This window comes from Aquarana catesbeiana, linkage group LG12 (genome assembly GCF_042186555.1).
Source record: "Aquarana catesbeiana isolate 2022-GZ linkage group LG12, ASM4218655v1, whole genome shotgun sequence".
NCBI classification, from domain to species: Eukaryota; Metazoa; Chordata; class Amphibia; order Anura; family Ranidae; genus Aquarana; species Aquarana catesbeiana.
This window is the reverse complement of record NC_133335.1, coordinates 212,701,968-212,720,423: the sequence shown is the minus strand read 5'-3', so window position 1 is coordinate 212,720,423 and position 18,456 is coordinate 212,701,968. Positions and strand designations below refer to the sequence as shown.

Below are 18,456 nucleotides of genomic sequence, written 5' to 3'. Positions count from 1 at the left end.
ATTATATTATTTTATTTAAGGAACCCATATAGCGCCGTCAATTTACGCAGCGCTCCACACATACATCGCACACTCACATTGATCCCTACCCTCAAGGAGCCCACAATCCAAGGTCCCCAACTCGCATTAATATACTAGGGCCAATTTTGGACAGAAGCCAATTAACCTACCAGCATGTCTTTGGAGTGTGAGAGGAAACCGGAGTACCCAGAGGAAACCCACGCAGGCACAGGAAGAATATGCAAACTCCAGGCAGGTAGTGTTGTGGTTGGGATTCAAACCATCAACCCTTTTTACTGCTGGGCGAGTGTACTACCCACTACACCACTGTGCCACCCTTTCATAACGGTGGGCAAAGGGGAGATGTCCTGCATACCTGATGGTCCTGCCCAAGACTGGTGGGGTTCTGGTCCAGGGTTTTCGGCCTGCTTCAGACCCTCTTCCATATAACAGTTCGCAGGGACGAAAAGTTGGCCCTATTGCCTGATTCCCAGCCTATATGCATCCCAGCAGAAGCTGGCTACTTATCTTTTTATATCTGCTAAATGGACCATAGCCCAGGCCTGGAAGACCCCGCGTGTTGCAGGGGGTGAAGTCACGTATGACTGCCTTGATGCTTCATGAGAAGATATCTAGCATTGTGAACGACTCACATGCCAAATATCTCAAAGCCTGTGAACCCTGGATTTCCTATGAGTTTCCCTCACTCCAACTGGCTTGTTCGGGCCTCCTCTGAGTTCTTTTTCCTTCCTTTTTCGCCTTCCCTCTCTAGACTTTGTCCCTTCTTATGCCCTCCTACTTTCTTTCTGGTTCTTATTTTCTTTCTGTTCTTACAGACTCCATCCTTTGGCGTCAGTCTCAGCAATGGGACCTCCCCTGGGAGGACTGTGAATAGGTTGTGGTGTATGGCCTTTTCCCTTCCCTTTTACCTTAATTATCCTTCAATATCACCCCAATCACAAGAAGTTTTTACTATGATTGTTTTGTTTGTATTCCTTTTGGATTCTTTTGTAATACCTGATCATTCCTTAGCCCCTGTGAGGGCGACTTATATAATGCTTTTGAGTTCTTACATTGTGGCTTAAAACCAATAAATACATTGAAACAGAAAAAAAATAATAAAATGGGTAAAGGAGAAAGTAATTGGCCTGGTTGCTTATGGAGTAAGCCCTGTTTCTGCCCAAACAATCTCCTCCACAGTGATCTATGCTGACCCTATCCTGTGTTTTAGCTGCAAATTTACCCATCTGCCTTGGACATATCTTACTCCAGCTATGACACCTCCAGTTAGGGACATATGAGGCTTAATTTAAACAAGTTCTAATGCAAGCAGCAGAAAGTGTATGAGCCTCACCTAAATTCACAAATTCACCTGGTGCTGCTAGTGGAAACCAGGCAATAACATATGGGGACATAGCTAATATCCTGGATGCCATAACGGTGTGCCAGACCACTCTTACTACCAAGAAAGAAAAAGGTAAAATGTTTCATTGCTGAGCGAAGATTTCCAAGTGCTCTGCAGTTGCGTGCCTCTGTCTTAGTCATGCATCAATCATGTGGAATATTCCCCAAACTCTACTAACATACAGCAACTGTGACAATCCATTTCTTTGCTGCAGAAACATTCTGAGAATCAACAAAATCAAATCAGATAATCTAAAATTAGGCTAGTGGTTGTTTACAGTGCAAGCTAAATTTCATGCAGATAACTGAACACGTGTCCTGGGGCTGATCAAATGATATACTTTTGATACCATTTCCATGTTAAATTTGTTAATGCCAAACAATATTATGTCTACTAAAAAGGGAATGTGGAGAAAAAAATGTTTACAGCACACTTTTTGCCCTACAAGTTTACTCTGCCAGTGGTGCTCCCTTGGGCATGTGATGAGGGCAAGCACCCAGAGGACTTCATGGATCACTTGCTGGTGTTGCTATTTGGTCATGAGGCCTTCTCTGAGGCCCGTGTGGTTGAGAGCACCCCCCCTTGTCTCTCTCAACTCCCCCTCTATTTGGGGGACCCACTTTCAACTTTATTGCCAAGCTCCTTAACTAAAGGAATTGAGACACCATACTCCATGCTGCAAGAATAGGGTGACCCCTCTGCTATAAGAACACAACACTCCCGTTTTATCCAGACTTCTCAATTGGGGTGCAACACCCATGCTCACAAATCCTCTCTATTAAGTTTGCCATGGTTTAACCTGCTTTTTCTTCACTCCAGTGGATATATATCTTACCCCAACTAGAATGTCTAAATTCTCTCCTGCAACCCATGCTACCTCTCTAAAATGCTCTAGCTTACAGGCCGTTTTACCAATTTGATATGGGCTCGCCCTGCTATAAGCAAATTTGGGAGCACATCCTCAACATTATCCATGACTTGTGTTGGGCTGCTCAATTCCACCCACCCTGCAAGCTTGTATCTTAGCTATATTAAAAAATGTGAGCCCTAGCAATATGGAATGAACACTTCTCAATGAACTGCTGTTTATGGCTAGGAAGGTGATATTACACATAGAGGATGTCAATCTAACTTTATGAAGATGTGAACCATTTTGACTGAACATGCCACCTCTTCTAACTTATATTTATTTCCACCAGGACTTAACTCGATGTATTGGTTTCTAGATTGTAAGCTCTAACGAGCAGGGCTCTCTGATCCCTCCTGTATTGATTTGTTTTGTAAGTGTACTGTCTGCCCTCATGTTGTAAAGCACTGTGTAAACTGTTGGCGCTATATAAATCCTGTATAATAATAATAATATGTGAGCCTTGATATCTTCAATGGATGTCTATTATTCTTAATTCCTTTGGGGAGGGAAGAATAAGGTAATGTGAACAATAACTAAAAAGGAAAACAAAAGACAGAAAGCAGAATGTAAAGTGAATGTAAATGTATTTCTATTCAGTAAATGAGCTTTAAAAAAGGCCTAATTGATCTTTGTAGCTGTGGACACTGTGGAGCACTTCACCCCCCCCCCCCCCCCAAAGTACACAGCAGAAGCACTGAAGTAATTTCAGTCAATTCTCAGAGCACCTCAGCTCACCCTGCTTCCAGTTTGCAGTGGTGACTTATGATTTCTAATGTGAGCACAGAGGAGGGTAGGAGAGGGGAACAGGGAGAGATTAACTGACTAAGAGAACAACTTCAGTGCTCCTGTTATAAGGCACTATGGATTGGCAGCAGGGCAAGTAAATAGAATTCTAGGCTGCATCACTAGAAGAATCATATGCAGTAGAAAGAAAGAAAATCTCAATTTTAATATATGAAGCTTTAGTTAGCCCCATTTATAATAGTATGTCCAGCTGTGGAGACCTCACTTAAAAAATGATATTTGTAAGACAGAGAGAGTCCAGAGAAAAGCAACAAAAATGTTTCAAAAAGGAAGAGAAATATTGGGCAAGGATGGAGGTATAACCTTCAGGAGAGGAGAAAGGATTGGACATGACTGAAATCTTTAAAGTGGTTGTAAACCCCATTCATGAAATTTGAACTAAGCACATGTATCTGTAGTGTTTACTTGTCTCTCTCCAAAGCTCTAAGTGTCGTTTCTCTCTGGTGCTTCGTTCCTCTTTTATCAGCATGAGTCACATCTGAGAAGTTATCCGACAAGTGAGATAACAGCAGCTGAAAATTTGTGTCGAGGAGGGTGCTTAGAGGGAGACAAGCAGGGAGCTTGTCTATTCAGACTACAGCTCTGCATGTTCCTTCATCCCTCTGGGGGGGGGGGGTCCCTTTCCTCCAATCAGCTCTTACAGAGTGTAAGTCCAGTCTCCCCACCCACCCCTATGTACTGCTGAAGTAAGAAGAAAGATTTGTAACACAATTTGCACATATGAAAGGGTGTAGAAAGTGGAAGACAGCAGATATATACGGTAAGTAAAACTTATGTAGGGAGATTTGTTTCATTTCTGTGTATCATCTGAAGCTATTCTCTTTACTGGGTATATGTGAGGTTTTACAACCACTTTAATATGCATTAGGGATTTGAAGAAGATTCTGGAGGGCAGTATTTCAATATGAAGCAGAGCTCAAGAAAAGGAAGGTATGACTTCAAACTAGCAGGAGGAAAAATCAAGAATAATGTTAAAAAGTATTTTACTGAAAGAAAAGTGAAATCTTGGAGCAATCAGAAGTGGTAGTGAGCCGTCACTCGGCTTAGACTGTGACTTCCAGTCCCCTCATTTAGGTGCCGGGGACATTTTTCTGCCTCACAAATCTTGTTAGAAGGCCCTTCTGAACGGTACCTTCGTGCCTGTGTTGCCAGTTGTCAACATCAGCAGGTCAGTGCCTCAGATGGCAGTTAAGAAAATGGGTGTTTTAGGATATTTTGGCTCCTTTTGGTGTCAGCAGTCTCTGCTGACATTTACAATAACAATTCCACTGTGGAAAAACTGACAGAGCTATACTAGTAAAAATTCATGCAATAATTTACTGACATAAAGTAACATGACAATTTGTTAGAGTATTACACATGTAGGTGAAAATTACACAGTTAGATGGGCATTTTTTTTTAAAATTCATCAAAGATAGCTGTAATTTAAATCTTAACTATAGGCAGACATACTGTAAAACAACAAATAATTCAGTTGTACTGTATATTCATTAAGAAAGATTTAACATGTTTTTAAATACTACTAGTGTAAATATCTGAATTTATTTGATATGAACCTCTTATAATCCCTTACAATAGCACTTTAGTCTGGAGAAGGGAGGGGCAGCTAAGGAGCAATAGAAACATACTGAAAAAGAATGTGCTGATGGGAGAAGAGAGCATCCTGCTATGCTGAAGTTATCAAAATGCTGTTACTCCCTCTCCAATCAGGTTGTGGGCAAACTATTGCTTTGTTGCAGACATGACTGTGCTGTAAATCTTAAGACCGGATGGACAGAAAAACAGGCATGTGAAACAACCCCCATATAAATAAATCCTGCTATTTATTTAACCATACACTTAGATAACCTTTGTGAATTGACATTTACAGTAAAAAAAAAAAAAATAAAAAAATAAAATAAAGTTCATGTGATAAATATAATGTGTATGTGGTAAATTGATCTGATCTACATAGCTTCCAACTGTCCCTGATGTCGAGGGACTGTCCCTGATTTGGAACAAAGTCCCTCTTTCCTCCTCATTTGTCCCTCATTTTTTTCTGATCTATAGAGTTGTATATAAAATGCACTTTTTAATTTTCAAAAAGTGTTTCAGTGCTAAATCTGTCATCCAATGTCTAAATTGCTGCATTTGTAAATTTCAAAAGCCAGTATAAAGAAATAGTAGTGGTAAAAAAAAAAAAAAAAAAAAAAAAGAGCACTTGTGGGTTCAACATTTATTTATTTATTTATTTATTTATTTATTTATTTGTACAATTCTCCTTTAAAGGGGAGTGATGGGGGTATGCCTATATACCTTTGCTAATAGGTGTCTCTCATTCCCATCTCAGAAGGTTGGGAGATATGGATCTATGTTGTAACATCTGAAAAATGTATTTTCAGTATAAGTGCCGGTTCACACAGGGGCGACTTGTCAGGCGACCTAGCCGCCTGACAAGTCGCCTCCCGTTCTGTACAATGGAACCGTTCTAATAGGAGCGACGCAAGTCGCTCCGACTTAGAAAAAGGTTCCTGTACTACTTTGGGGGCGACTTGGGGCGACTTGCATAGACTTCTATACAGAAGTCGTTTTGCAAGTCGCCGTGGAAGTCGTGTGCAGGTCGCCTCGGTGAGGAGACCTGCAAGTTGTGCCGCCCCTGTGTGAACCGGGGTTTAAGAAAAAACAAAAATTGCTACACTGTCACACAGTTATGCCGCGTACACACGAGTGAAATTTCCGACAGAAAAAGGTTCCTGTACTACTTTGGGGGCGACTTGCATAGACTTCTATACAGAAGTCGTTTTGCAAGTCGCCGTGGAAGTCGTGTGCAGGTCGCCTCGGTGAGGAGACCTGCAAGTCGTGCCGCCCCTGTGTGAACCGGGGCTTAAGAAAAAACAAAAATTGCTACACTGTCACACAGTTATGCCGCGTACACACGAGTGAAATTTCCGACAGAAAGATTCCGATGGGAGCTTTTCATCGTATATTCAGACCGTGTGTATGCCCCATTGGACTTTTTTTGCTGAAAATTCAGACGGACTTAGAGAACATGTTCTATATTTTTCTGACGGAACAAATTACTATCGGAAAAAACGCTAGTCTGTATGCTGTTCCGACGCACCAAAAACGATGCATGCTCTGAAGCAAGTACGAGATGGAAGCTATTGGCTACTGGCTATTGAACTTCCGTTTTCTAGTCCCGTCATACGTGTTGTACGTCACCGCGTTCTGGACAGTCGGAATTTGGTGTGACCGTGTATTTGCAAGATAGCTTGAGCGGAATTCTGTCGGAACTCCGTCATAAAAACCTTCAGAGTTTATTCCGATGGCAAAACCGGTCGTGTGTACAGGGCATAAGCCCTGGTTCACACCAGTGTGGCTTTGAAACCGAGTTACTTCAGCGTGATTCAAAGCCGCTGATCAGTGCGATTCTGATGTGCCATTTCATAGCGGCTTGCAACCTCATTTAACAGAATTCAATGCAAGTCACAATGAAGTCGCAAAAAAAGTAGTGCAGGAACCTTTTTCAAAGTTGCTGCAACTTGAGTGGCAACGACTTGAACGGTTCCATTTCAAGAAATGGGGTGTGACTTGTCATGCGATTCTGAACTGTCAAATCACACTGGTGTGATCCAGGGCTAAAAAATAAATAAATTAAATGGTTCATTAGGAAGAGAGATAATTTGCTCTTTATTAATCAAATAAAGAATCAGAATGGGAGAAAAAGGGAATTATTATCTTAAAGCACATAGTGCAGGATGGTAGGATTATGACTTTCCAGGCGATTAACCAAACATACGCACTTCCATTCTCTTTTCAGTTCAGATACTGGCAGTTGAAGCACGCCTTTGAGGCCCAGTTCCCTGCCCCCCTCACTTTGGAGTTGGACTCCATTGAGCGTCTTGATCTCCAGTGTGATGGGGACGCCTCTCTCGACATTACACTTTTATCTTACAGTAGAGTATGACACCAAACTAAGCAAAACCTGGGAAAAATGGAGGATGGATATCCCATCCCTCGACAAAGAGGAATGGAAGGAGTGTTTAATTTCATTAATTCCTTCGATGATTGCTGCAAAAGATAGGTTCATACAATTTAAGTTCTTACACAGGGCGTACTTCACCCCACGGAGATTGGCGCGCATTTACCATCAAAGAGACCCGAACTGTCAGAGGTGCAAACAGGAGGTGGGAACCTTCTTGCACATGGTCTGGTCCTGTCCCAAACTCCGACCTTATTGGATGGTGGTGACTTCTACACTTAGCAATGTAACAGGATTGAATATACAGGTTGATCCTCAAATACTACTACTAAGCCATTTGGAAGATGTTGAGGGAGACAGGTATTCTAAGTTGTGTCTTACCTTCTCGTTATATTATGCAAGATGTGAAATTCTACTGAAGTGGAAACTAGAGGAACCTCCTACTCTGGCCACATGGAGGAGATCGGTGACCTCAGGTACTTCCTCTGTATAGAATGACTTATGAAAGTAGACAACGCCCAAAGAAGTTTGATAAAATCTGGTCCTCTTGGATAGACGCCTCTGATGACCCTGAACCCCCTTCCCCCTAATTATGACTTGAATTACACTGGCGGATATTCTCTGTCTCGTGCCTTTTCCCTCGTACCTGGTTTCTCCCCCTTCTCTCCTGTGCTCCACCCCCCCCCCCCCGCTTCCTTTAATCACTCAGAGTATTCCTCGCTTTGCTGCATCTTTCCCTTCTTTCTCCCCCTCCACCCCCCCACCCCCCCCGGCCCACTTGAATATTGGATATTTACATAATATTTGTGAGGTTTTACTGACAATATCGTGCCCTGATGTGTAATGATAACTGATGCTTATGACACCTGCACTGCTGGAACACTTGCTAAACTATGACTGCTGGGTGAAGGTAGTTTTTCCTGCCTTTGTCCTTATTTTTTTTTTTTTTTTGAATGTACTGTATTATTTTGTATTGTAATGCTGATTTGTCGAATAAAAATTTTCTGTTAAAAAAATAAAATAAAGAATCAGAGCACCTGAAAGGTGCAGGCTCAAATCAGCTGTCGCAATTACTTTTACATTCCCTATATGTTTAAGCAGACGAGCATGTAGCAGACAAATGCAGAGAGGTGGGACCTGTATCCTTTACTGAACTCCAAGAAACAGATTTTACGGTAAGTACAAAAATCCTGTTATCTTTCATGTTCAGGGACACAGGATTCAGTTCTGAGACAAACGCAGTTGAACTGAGGGGTGGGCAACAGTAACAAAAAAACACTAAGACCCCTTTCACACTGCCGGCGCCCAGGAGTCAGTGGTAAAGCGGCACTATTTATAGCACCGCTTTACCATCGTTTTAGTGGCTCTATTCAGCCGCTAGCGGGCGGTTTAAACCCCAGCTAGCAGCCGAAAAGGGGTTACATTCGCCCACAAAATCCCGCCGGAGTGGCGGTTTGCCGGCGATATGACAACGCTGCCCTATTGATTTCTATGGGAAGGAGCGGTGAGTTCACCGCTCCAAAGAAGCTGCTGGCAGGACTTTTCTGACGCCCTGCCAGCGCAACGCTCCAGTTTTCGGGCTTGCATACTCAAGTGGATGGAGCAGCTGTTTTAGGGCAGTTTGCAGGCACTATTTTTAATGCTATAGCGCCTGCAAAACGCTCCAGTGAGAAAAGGGTCTCACAGACCCACATAACAAAAACAGTAAAACAGGAGGCAGCCTGCAGCCCAAAGAGCTGCCTGAAGGACCATACATCCTAAAACTGCATTCAAATGAGGCCCTAACATCCACCTGAAAAAAAAAAGAGAATAAATAAACAGAAGACCGGGTGGCAGCATAACAAATTTGGGACAAAAAGTTGCCTGATGCTGAAAAGTTCAAGAAGCAATCACAGATAGATTGTGCCTTAAAAAGAAAGGATGGAACCCTGTCCTTAAGACATACGTTTGTACAATGATCTGTCTGAGCCACTTGAGAAATGAGACCAATGGTAATGGCAAAGTCAGTTTTTTTAATGGATGGATTGGCTGAAAGGTAAACCTGTACAGCCCAAACAACATATAAGCAGCGAAGGGAAATTTTCTTTCAATGTAACGTACAGACAGATGAAGGACAATGTAATGGTAAAGGTAAAAATAGAAAGACAATCCTGTGAGCCATCAATTCCCAGACCAAAATCTCCCCCTGAAGTAGATGCGTAATCCCTGCATCGATACGCCTTGGGGAGGGGTCAGGACGGCACAGCAGGCATCTTGTGCACTGAGGAGGACGCCCGCATCATCCCGATACCACCATTGGTATACACCAGTATAGGCTTAGTATAGAACGGTGCACTGACGCACCTAATCTGTGTGAGTACCCCTGAAGGGGATCCTTTTTGCTTTATTTAATAAACGGTTTAAACTGTACTTGCACTATCGAGTTTTTCCTGTTTCATATCCCGGTTGGAGTATGCTGAGGAATCCAGGAGCCCAATACCATCATAGAGCCCAGAGGCGGTTCACATGCGTGTTTTGACTTAGCTTAATCGCAAAGTCGCACGCTCCAAGGTGAGCATTTATTACCTAAGGGGGGCACCTGAGTGATGACACCTTAGCACCACTTGGATCACAGCTTTTGGATTACATGGACCTTTATCACTACTGGATTAGTGACGCAATTGGTCGCTACTTGCATGCACATGAGCACTTTGTTATATGATTTAAATCACTTTTTCAGCACGGTCATTATTGACATATTTGGCACTATATGAAAGCACAGAAGCACTTTGATATATTGCTGCTTTTTTATATATATATATATATATATATATATATATATATATATATATATATATATATATATCTATATCTATATCTATAGATATAGATATAGATATAGATATATATATAGATATTGATATATGTGTATTAACATTTATAATTCACTGGTTCATTATTTATTTAATTTGAGATCAATTATTTACTGTGCATTTCTTGCCTTTTAGCGCAGCGTATATATATTTATATTTGTAATGGTAAAGGTGAAAGGCCGAAACCATCTTATGAGGAATACTACTTTGGCATAGCTACCAATCTCAAAATGTGTATTCAGTGAAGAAAAATACTGTGTATAACACCAGTGTTCATATAGACCCCTTGATAATGTCCCATTAGACGAAACACGTCGGGCAGAGATTCTGGTGCTGAGTTTTACAAGATTTAATGCCCTTGATTTACCTTGGCTGTTATATGTTTTTCTATTAAACGGACTACACTTTTGGAATTTTCTCTTGGCTCTTGGGCACTTATGCTGCTGTAATGGTAGCCATTCACTCTGATGAGTTTAAAATTTCACTCAGTATTGGTGGCTAGTCACTGAAGCACCTCCTGAGGAATATCTATATGAACACTGGTGGTGTTATACTTATATTTTTCATCACTGAATACACATTTTGGGACGCTTTGTTTTTTTGGATTACTGGACTTTATATATATATTTTTTTACACCGTTTATTCACATGTCATATTCATTATGTTATATAAGGCGCTACAGTATTGTTTTGCATGTCTACATTTGAAGATCACAGTTATACCGCCTTTTATCTTAGCAGCCTTATTTGTCTTTTTTTTGACACATGCCTCTCAGAGGTGATAGCAACAAGGAAAGCAACCTTGTGAGTGAAAGTCGACCGCTAAATGAGTTTAAATGCAAACCTATGACATGCCAACAGGCCCAAATTTAAATCCTACAGAGTCACAGGTAGTTGCACAGGAGGGGCTACATGGAATAAGACCAGAAGGTCAGAGAAAAACCTTTTGATAATAGCCAAGGTCAAATGCTGATTCAGACCTGGCTTAAAAAGATTAGGATTTGCCAGAGTACTTTCCATTTAGAGAAACAACTGTCTCTTATGTTTTAGAACAGAAGATAGGGGGAAAATTATTTTTTTCCCCAAATCTTTGGTCTTTTTTTTCCGTTATATAGTAGAGTAAAAAAAAAAAAAAATCAGTGAAAGAAAGCTTTATAAAGATACAGTTCAAAAATATTATAACATTTATTTGAGCATTGTTACATGACCAAGTAATTGTCAGTCAAACTATCACAGCACTGAAAGCCAGTTGTGGCCCATCCATCAGGGGCGCACAGGCGCTGATCCCCCTATCCTTGTGTCCGGCCCCCTAAGCTTCATGTAAGGCGCCTTCAAAAAAGGGTGGGCTAGGGGAGCAGAGCACTGCGCTCTGAGCCCACCCAGTTGTGTGACAATAGAGAATGAACATTCGCTATTATCACACTAATTCTCCTCTTGGCCAATCAGGATGCAAGTCGTGAGACCCGTTTCCCGATTGCCTGAAAGGAGAAGCCTTTATATTGGCCTATCAGAAGGAAGGAGGAGGAGACATAAGGTCGAGGAGGCCCATGGGAAGCCCGACAGACGGAGTCAGGACACAGAGGAGACTGAGGGAAGAAACCACCATCTCCACCTTTCAGCACAGGGCGAGTGAGCTGGTGACCGGGGGGGTAGGTGCAGGCTGCTGGAGTGATGGGGGGTCCGTGGTCAGGTCCGTCTGCTGCCACCGACTGATGGAGCACCAGCCGCCATTGCTGAAAACTGAAAAATGGCCAGCTAATAAAGGTGAATTACAGGCGAGTACTGGAGTGGTTAAAAACCAATGCATCCACAAAAGGGTATGGTCAGCAGTTTGTTAATCCAGGATATCATCAGGTTAACAGTCCACTTCTTTTTTTATGCCTCATGAAATGAATATTTGGTCTGTAAGGTGTTTAAGAGAAGTAAATAGTTAATCAGAAGCTTTCAGTCACCTTACAGATTCAAGTAAGGTGTGTTCTAGCTACAGCTGTTCCAATTTTAAGGTGGTGCGCACCGCATCAACAGAAACGATTGAGGTACTTTTAAGCCTGGGAGCAATGGCACCTGCTAGCAGCTCCTCGGGGGCAAAATTCTCTATCAAAAATTTGAGAGACTCTTCATCAGACAGAGACTCAGCTACAGAAGGCTTAGAGACGTTTGCCCCTGCAGGTATGTCAGGGACTGATTCTGGAGGGGAACTATTTTTATGACCTCTGCTTTCTGAGAAAGCAAGCATAGTTGCATAAATTCAAGAACAGCTGCTGAAAGCTCTTTTCTAGATAAGACAAAGGAGGGGGTCACAAGTAATGGTGATAAGAAAGGCACAAATGAGTGTATCAAGGGGACAACTATCCAGGCTATCAGTGTCAGGTCCCCCCTAGGGGATTTTTTTTTTCTGATTGATCATGCAGATGCTGCTGGATAGCAACTCTCCTTGTCTAGCAATTAACTTCCTTACATACATTTTTGATGACGCAGATGTTGCTGGATAGTAACTCTCCTAGTCTTGCAATTAACTTCCCTACATAAATTTACAGGAAAGCCCTCTTCTGAGTCAAGTTTCCTATTTTAACTGAAACCCTGATAAAGGGGGAGTGTTTTTTGGCCCTTGAAACATGCTGGCTGGTTTTTAGAGCAAACCAATAAAATTAATTTTGACTCTTGCCATTTGGTCTGGCACTCCTTTCATTGTTGCATGTTTTTTACCCACTTGAGGGTAGCCCTGTCTGTTGTGAGCAGCCTAACCTAAGCCACTGAGCTCTCCCAATGTTTCTTTCCTACTTTGTATGAACTTGCATCAAAGTCCCAGCGCCTCTTGAATGTTTTTTTTCTTCACTGGAGGTCTCTAAGAAGGGGCACTGCAGGCATCCCCAGAATGGTTAGTGGAATAGGAGCTCGATAGGCTTGATTTGGGCCTGCTCCCCTTGTTCTTGGGATCAGATATGTTGCACTGCTTAACAGAGGCAACTTAAAGTGATTGTAAAGGTAGAAGGTTTTTTTTATATTAATGCATTCTATGCAAAAAGATAAAAAACTTTCTGTGTGCAGCAGCCACCCCAGCTCCCCTTAATACTTACCTGATTCCATCTCTATCCAGCGATGTTGCAGGGGAGACTCAGCTGCCCGGAACTCTCCCTCCTCATTGGCTGAGACAGCAGGGGAGCACCATTGGCTCCCGATGCTGTCAAAGTCAGTGAGCCAATGAGGAGAGAGGTGGCGGGGCCTAGCCTCCGTGTCTGAATGGACACATGGAGCTGTGGCACTGAAAAGGCAGAAACACCCTCCAGTTTGTTACATGGGACTTAAATTACCAGCATGTAGTTTTTATCCATAATACCAAGGGAAATAGGGAGGAATGATGGCACCCAATGACTGCAATAAATGTATAAGCTCCTAATGCTCAGGCCACATGGCATACATATGGAGAGTGTTAAAACGGGGGTTCCCAACTCCCACACCATGGACTGGTACCAGTCTGTGCCCTGCTTGAAGCCAGGCTGCACTGAATTAAGGTGAGCAGTGAGTGAGCAGAGATCAGAGCATCATCGCTCGCATCATCACTGTTGGGTCCACCTCCATGAGACTCTCAGATCCCATAGGAGCAGAACCCTGAAATCAACTGCGCGCGTGCTGGTTTCCCACTCCGGAGGAATTCCTTGCGAGGCTGTAACGCTGGGGAGAGGCTTTACTATTAGTAATTTATTTAATCATTTTTTCCTTACAAAGGTCAAACTGCATCTAGTGGCTGCAGTGGCAGGTTAGTGAAAAACTGCATCTAATGGCTGCACTGGCAGTGGTGGCAGGCTAGTGACAAGCTGCATCTGCATCATATCAACCACGGCGTCAGGATAACTTAAGCACTAACACTCACCCCCCCACCCCAATCACACAAATCAACCAATTGTGTCAGAACTAAAGTACTGTAATGGTCACCTCTACACAAGCAAACAGGGAATATAGCTTAGTGTAGCGTTACCTTTAGCAGTCCTAGCTCCTATAAGTCTAGCAAACCTAGCCTACTGATATATTGCTGCCCCCAGGAATGCCACATCCACTGGCCTGGTGCCTTGCAGGAATGCAGTCAGTGGGATGTGCAGATGGGTCGGTCCAGATAGCGGTCTGAGACATGTTCAGCTAACAGGCAAAGGACTGGTCCAGGCAGCAGGCAGAAACGTGGTCAACAAACAGGCCAGGGTTGATACACATGGCAGGCAGAGGAAACACTGCACTGGTGTAGCGGTGATTAGGGACACTGTAACTGGTGTACCGGTGTTCAGGGACAATAACTGGTGTGGTGGTGATCAGGGACAATATGACTGGTGTGGCGGTGATCAGGGACACTATGTATGAGTGACACCAAGTGGATTGGGATGATTAGGGACACGGAGTGGGTGGCAGTGATTAGGGACACTGACAGCACAGGTCTGGTAACAAAAGCAAAGTCCTAACACCACACACCCAACAAAAGCCCAAGTAAGACAGGTGAAAGTGGTTTTAGCCCAACTCCACCTGGGTCACGCATCCGACGCGTTACGCAACGCCCACAGGGGTTAGTCATGGAGGTTGGGATCTGATGTAACCATCCGGATTTATGCAGCATAACCTGCTATTGCAGTGAACTGGTGTGTGCATGAACAAACCCCAGCTGGATACTCCTGGGGCTTAAAGGGGCACACAAAAGAATATATTATATATATTTTTTTTTTTATATTGATATGTCCGGAACTGCTTCAGGATTGACACAAATGCTTTAAAAGAAAAGAAAAAAAATGGACATATGCACTAGTATTGCGCAAAGATAATAAAAATTTGCAAAAATAAATGAAAAGCACCGGTCTGGTGACACTGTACTGCTGTGGTGGTGATCAAAGATAATGGCTCTGCTTTAAGGTGATACTAAACCTTTATTATTTTAGAAAAATAACAAATATGCTTATACTTACCTGCTCTGTGCAATAGTTTTGCAGAGAACAGCCCCGATCCTCCTCATCTGGTGTCCCCCCGCTGGCACTCCAGGCCACTCCTCTTCATTGGATGCCACTATGGAAAACCGCTTTCCCTCGCTCCCCAGTCCCGCTGCTGCGTCCATTGACACAGGATGAGGAGAGAGACAGCTTATGCAGCTTGTGCACATCACTGGATTGGATAAGGCTATGGTAAAAAGGGGGGGGGGGAGCTGCAGCACAGAAGGTTTTGCATTCTATGCATTAGGGTGAAAAACCTTAAGGCTTTAGAACCCCTTTAACTGAGCCAGTTCCTCATATACCTCTGTCTCCAGAAATCCTAAAAATGAACCGCCATCACTAGAACCAATTCCATTTCCTAACTTGTCATTGTTAGTACAATTTATTGCTGAAAAGACTGAACAGAAGTAATGGTTTAAATAGTTTGCTATATCCAGGTCTCCCCCAACACAAGTGTTGAGCCCAGTTTTCATTTTAGTGATCCCATTGTATTTTTTTCTTCTATCACTAATGTACCTAAAAAAGGTGTCACCTCCTTTTTTAATAGATAGCACTTTCCTCCTCTTTCTGTGCTTTGGCAGCACTGATGTGTTTGGCCTCCTTTTTTCTATTTTTATACTCCCTCTATCAGCTACACCTCCTGTTTCCTTGAATCTTCTATATTCAGATTTTTCCCTTTAATATGCTACTTACCTCTTTAGTGAACCATATTTGTTTTTTCTTTCATTTATTCTTACTAACTTGCCTGACATATTATCCAGTTGCCTCCAGGTTGGTAGACTTTAAAAGGGCCCATTGATTACTTACTCCTGTTTTACGCCAACCTTTCAATTACTATTTTTAGAAATGTCCCCATTTTGTCAAAAATTGGTCCTTTTGTTTTTGTTTATGATTTTTCAGTTCTTGTTTTAATAACAATACAAATACTACAACACACAATTTAAAAATGATGTGTTTCACTTGTCCACAAAAACATGCAATACACTATTCCAGGGGAATGCAGACATAGTATACTACTACACGAAAGGGAGGGACAAGCTAAAATCTTGTAAATAATAATTCAGTTACCAATTAATGTATGCGCTAGGATTGTATAAAAGCTGTATTATACAAAAAATTTAATTGCCATTTGTATTGTCCTAGTCTGTTTCATTTCACTGTCTTGCAAATCATCATTTCACAATAAAATAAAAAATGTAATTGTCACATTGCTACAGCGTGATACCCTAACAGTTATCCTACAGCCAATGTGTTTGTAAAATAAATACCCCAATTGGCTCATACAGAGCAGTTAAGTCCAATTCACGGTTTATCTCAGTCTAAAACCAAGACATAGAGATCAAGATGCTAAATAATGATCTTTACCAAGGTCAAATGCGACAAAAAACATACAGTAACTCATATTCACCAATCAGGGGAAAAAAATCTTACCGGATGTGTACTCCTGTATTCAGAATATTCCTATGTGAATGTACATTTTATTTGCATATACTCAATAAAAACTAGCTAACAAAAAAAAAATTGGATTGACTGCTACAGGTTACACAGAACAGAATCTTCGTACTCTTAAGTAAGACACTTAGCTTTTTCGCAAATGTATAGTTTACCAATATTTTAAAAAGAACTCACATTTTAGGGTGATTTTCTTAAAAGGTTTGTCCAATATAAACGAAAACCTAATCTTTCCACACTTCCTATTCTCCACACACCCCTGGTGAAAACCAGTGTTACATTCCATTCAGTCAAATATACTGGTGCTTTAGGAGTACCATTGTATTTGAGCAGATAAAGCTAGTGCTCTGTGGTTATATAATAGTGACAAACATCCTACAAAAGTAGTTCTGTACTTTTTGTAAACATAGACCCCCTATTAAGGTTTAACACTTCAATTGAAACATACAGAGTAAAATAGAAAATCAAAATATTTTATTCAATAAAGACAGAAAAATAATTGCAAATCATAGTAACTCACAGAAAACAACCACAATTCATTCAGAATTGCTCTACTTACAGTGGGCTGGAATCTGATTGGTTGCTACAGGTTACTGCACTTTACATTTAACCACTGCACTAAATGAGCACAATTATAATTAAAGCCAGAGCATTAATAAAACAAAAGGCATGGATGAAAAAATGCAAATGGTACTCACCAGTTTATACTGTAGGAAGTGGGAGCAGGTGATGCTTCATAGACCTTGTTCAATAAGTCACAGTGTTTTTGCTTCAGTTCATTCAGCTCCAGAGAAAATTAGCTTGCTTTTGAGCTGTGTGAATATTCAAGAGAAACAAAAAATACTGCTTACTTTCCAAAATTCCAGAAATACTATGTATGCTACCAGCAAATAAAAAATATCAACACTTTGCACTCAACATCCTTGTGTACAAGTACCGAGGCAACCTGTTAGCAGCTAAGAGTAGTGCAAATAGTCTCTGCTGTAACAATTGGCCAGGTTATTCAAGATGTGATATTAACTGCAGCAGTCGACACATGAAAAATAGTGATAGTAGCTTAATGTCACACGGTCATGCTTCTACAAAACCAATGCAGTCATGTCCTAGTAATTAGACGAACAGAAAGAGAATGGCAGGAGAGCAATAATCCTTGAAACGGTGTCCAGCTATTCATTGTGTGGGGCTTAAGCTCTCTTCATGATTCCAAAGCCAAGCTGCTTCTACCGATGCTCTTCGCAATCATAGCAACACAGACAGTAACCATATCTATAGCTATGGGACATCTGCAAGATGATTTCAAAGCATTGACTGTGATTACAAGATAGCAGCACAAAAGGAAGGGAGCTTGAGAAACGCTCTAGTGACGAGCTGCAACTGATGATGTATCGGTACAATATGCATCTTCTCCAAAATCACTGCGGTGCGCTTAATGGACTCAGCAAAAGTTAAAAATCTGTGTTTTGCTGTAATATGTGATTGTTTGTGGCTGCTTTGGTTGTCAGAATGACACTAGCTTTGACACGAGGCAACAAATCTATAATGTTCAAAAACAATCTGGGGAAGCAGAGATTCGCTTTCTAAGAAATTATATACATTGCTCGCAATGGCAGCTCATTGAAAAGAAGCTGTTAGACAAAAGCGGGTGAGGAGGTGGGCTGATAGATGAAAAAAGTCATAGAACTTAATGAAAATGTTGAGTGCACCTGTGATATTGTAATCATCAGTATGCCGTAAAAAGAAGGGTAAGGAGGTAGGCATTCCGCCTTTTGTAAGGGTTTTACTGTATCACAGAAAAGGTGATACAAAGCTAACCTGTACCATTAAAGAGGCACTGTCATAAACTCGCAGTTAGCCTGCTGTGTATATCTTAAAAAGCAAGCTCATTGAGGAAAATGAGCTTCCCACTACATGTGGGGGGCAGTGCTCCCCTTTGATCACACTGCACAGAGGCACACACCAGGGTTGTCTTCTCTCCCTTGCGTTGTTTGCCATAGCCAGGGAGCCATTCATGAAGGCCCTGCATGTCTCCAAGGGCATTCAGCATTTGTGCGGAGGAGAGAGTTGCTTTTGTGGATGACCACCTATTAAATCTTGAACAATGCTGAAAC

General features: G+C 41.8%; 1 protein-coding gene across 1 annotated transcript in view; it reads right to left on the bottom strand.

The window, feature by feature from the left end:
- ANKFN1 (ankyrin repeat and fibronectin type III domain containing 1) overlaps positions 1 to 17,160 on the bottom strand; it is a 602,151-nt gene extending 584,991 nt beyond the window's left edge. Inside the window, exon 1 of the mRNA XM_073606641.1 lies at positions 17,047 to 17,160. The gene's annotated coding sequence lies outside the window, so the exon portion shown is untranslated. The remainder of the gene's footprint in view (positions 1 to 17,046) is intronic.
- Between the last annotated feature and the right edge of the window lie 1,296 nt (positions 17,161 to 18,456).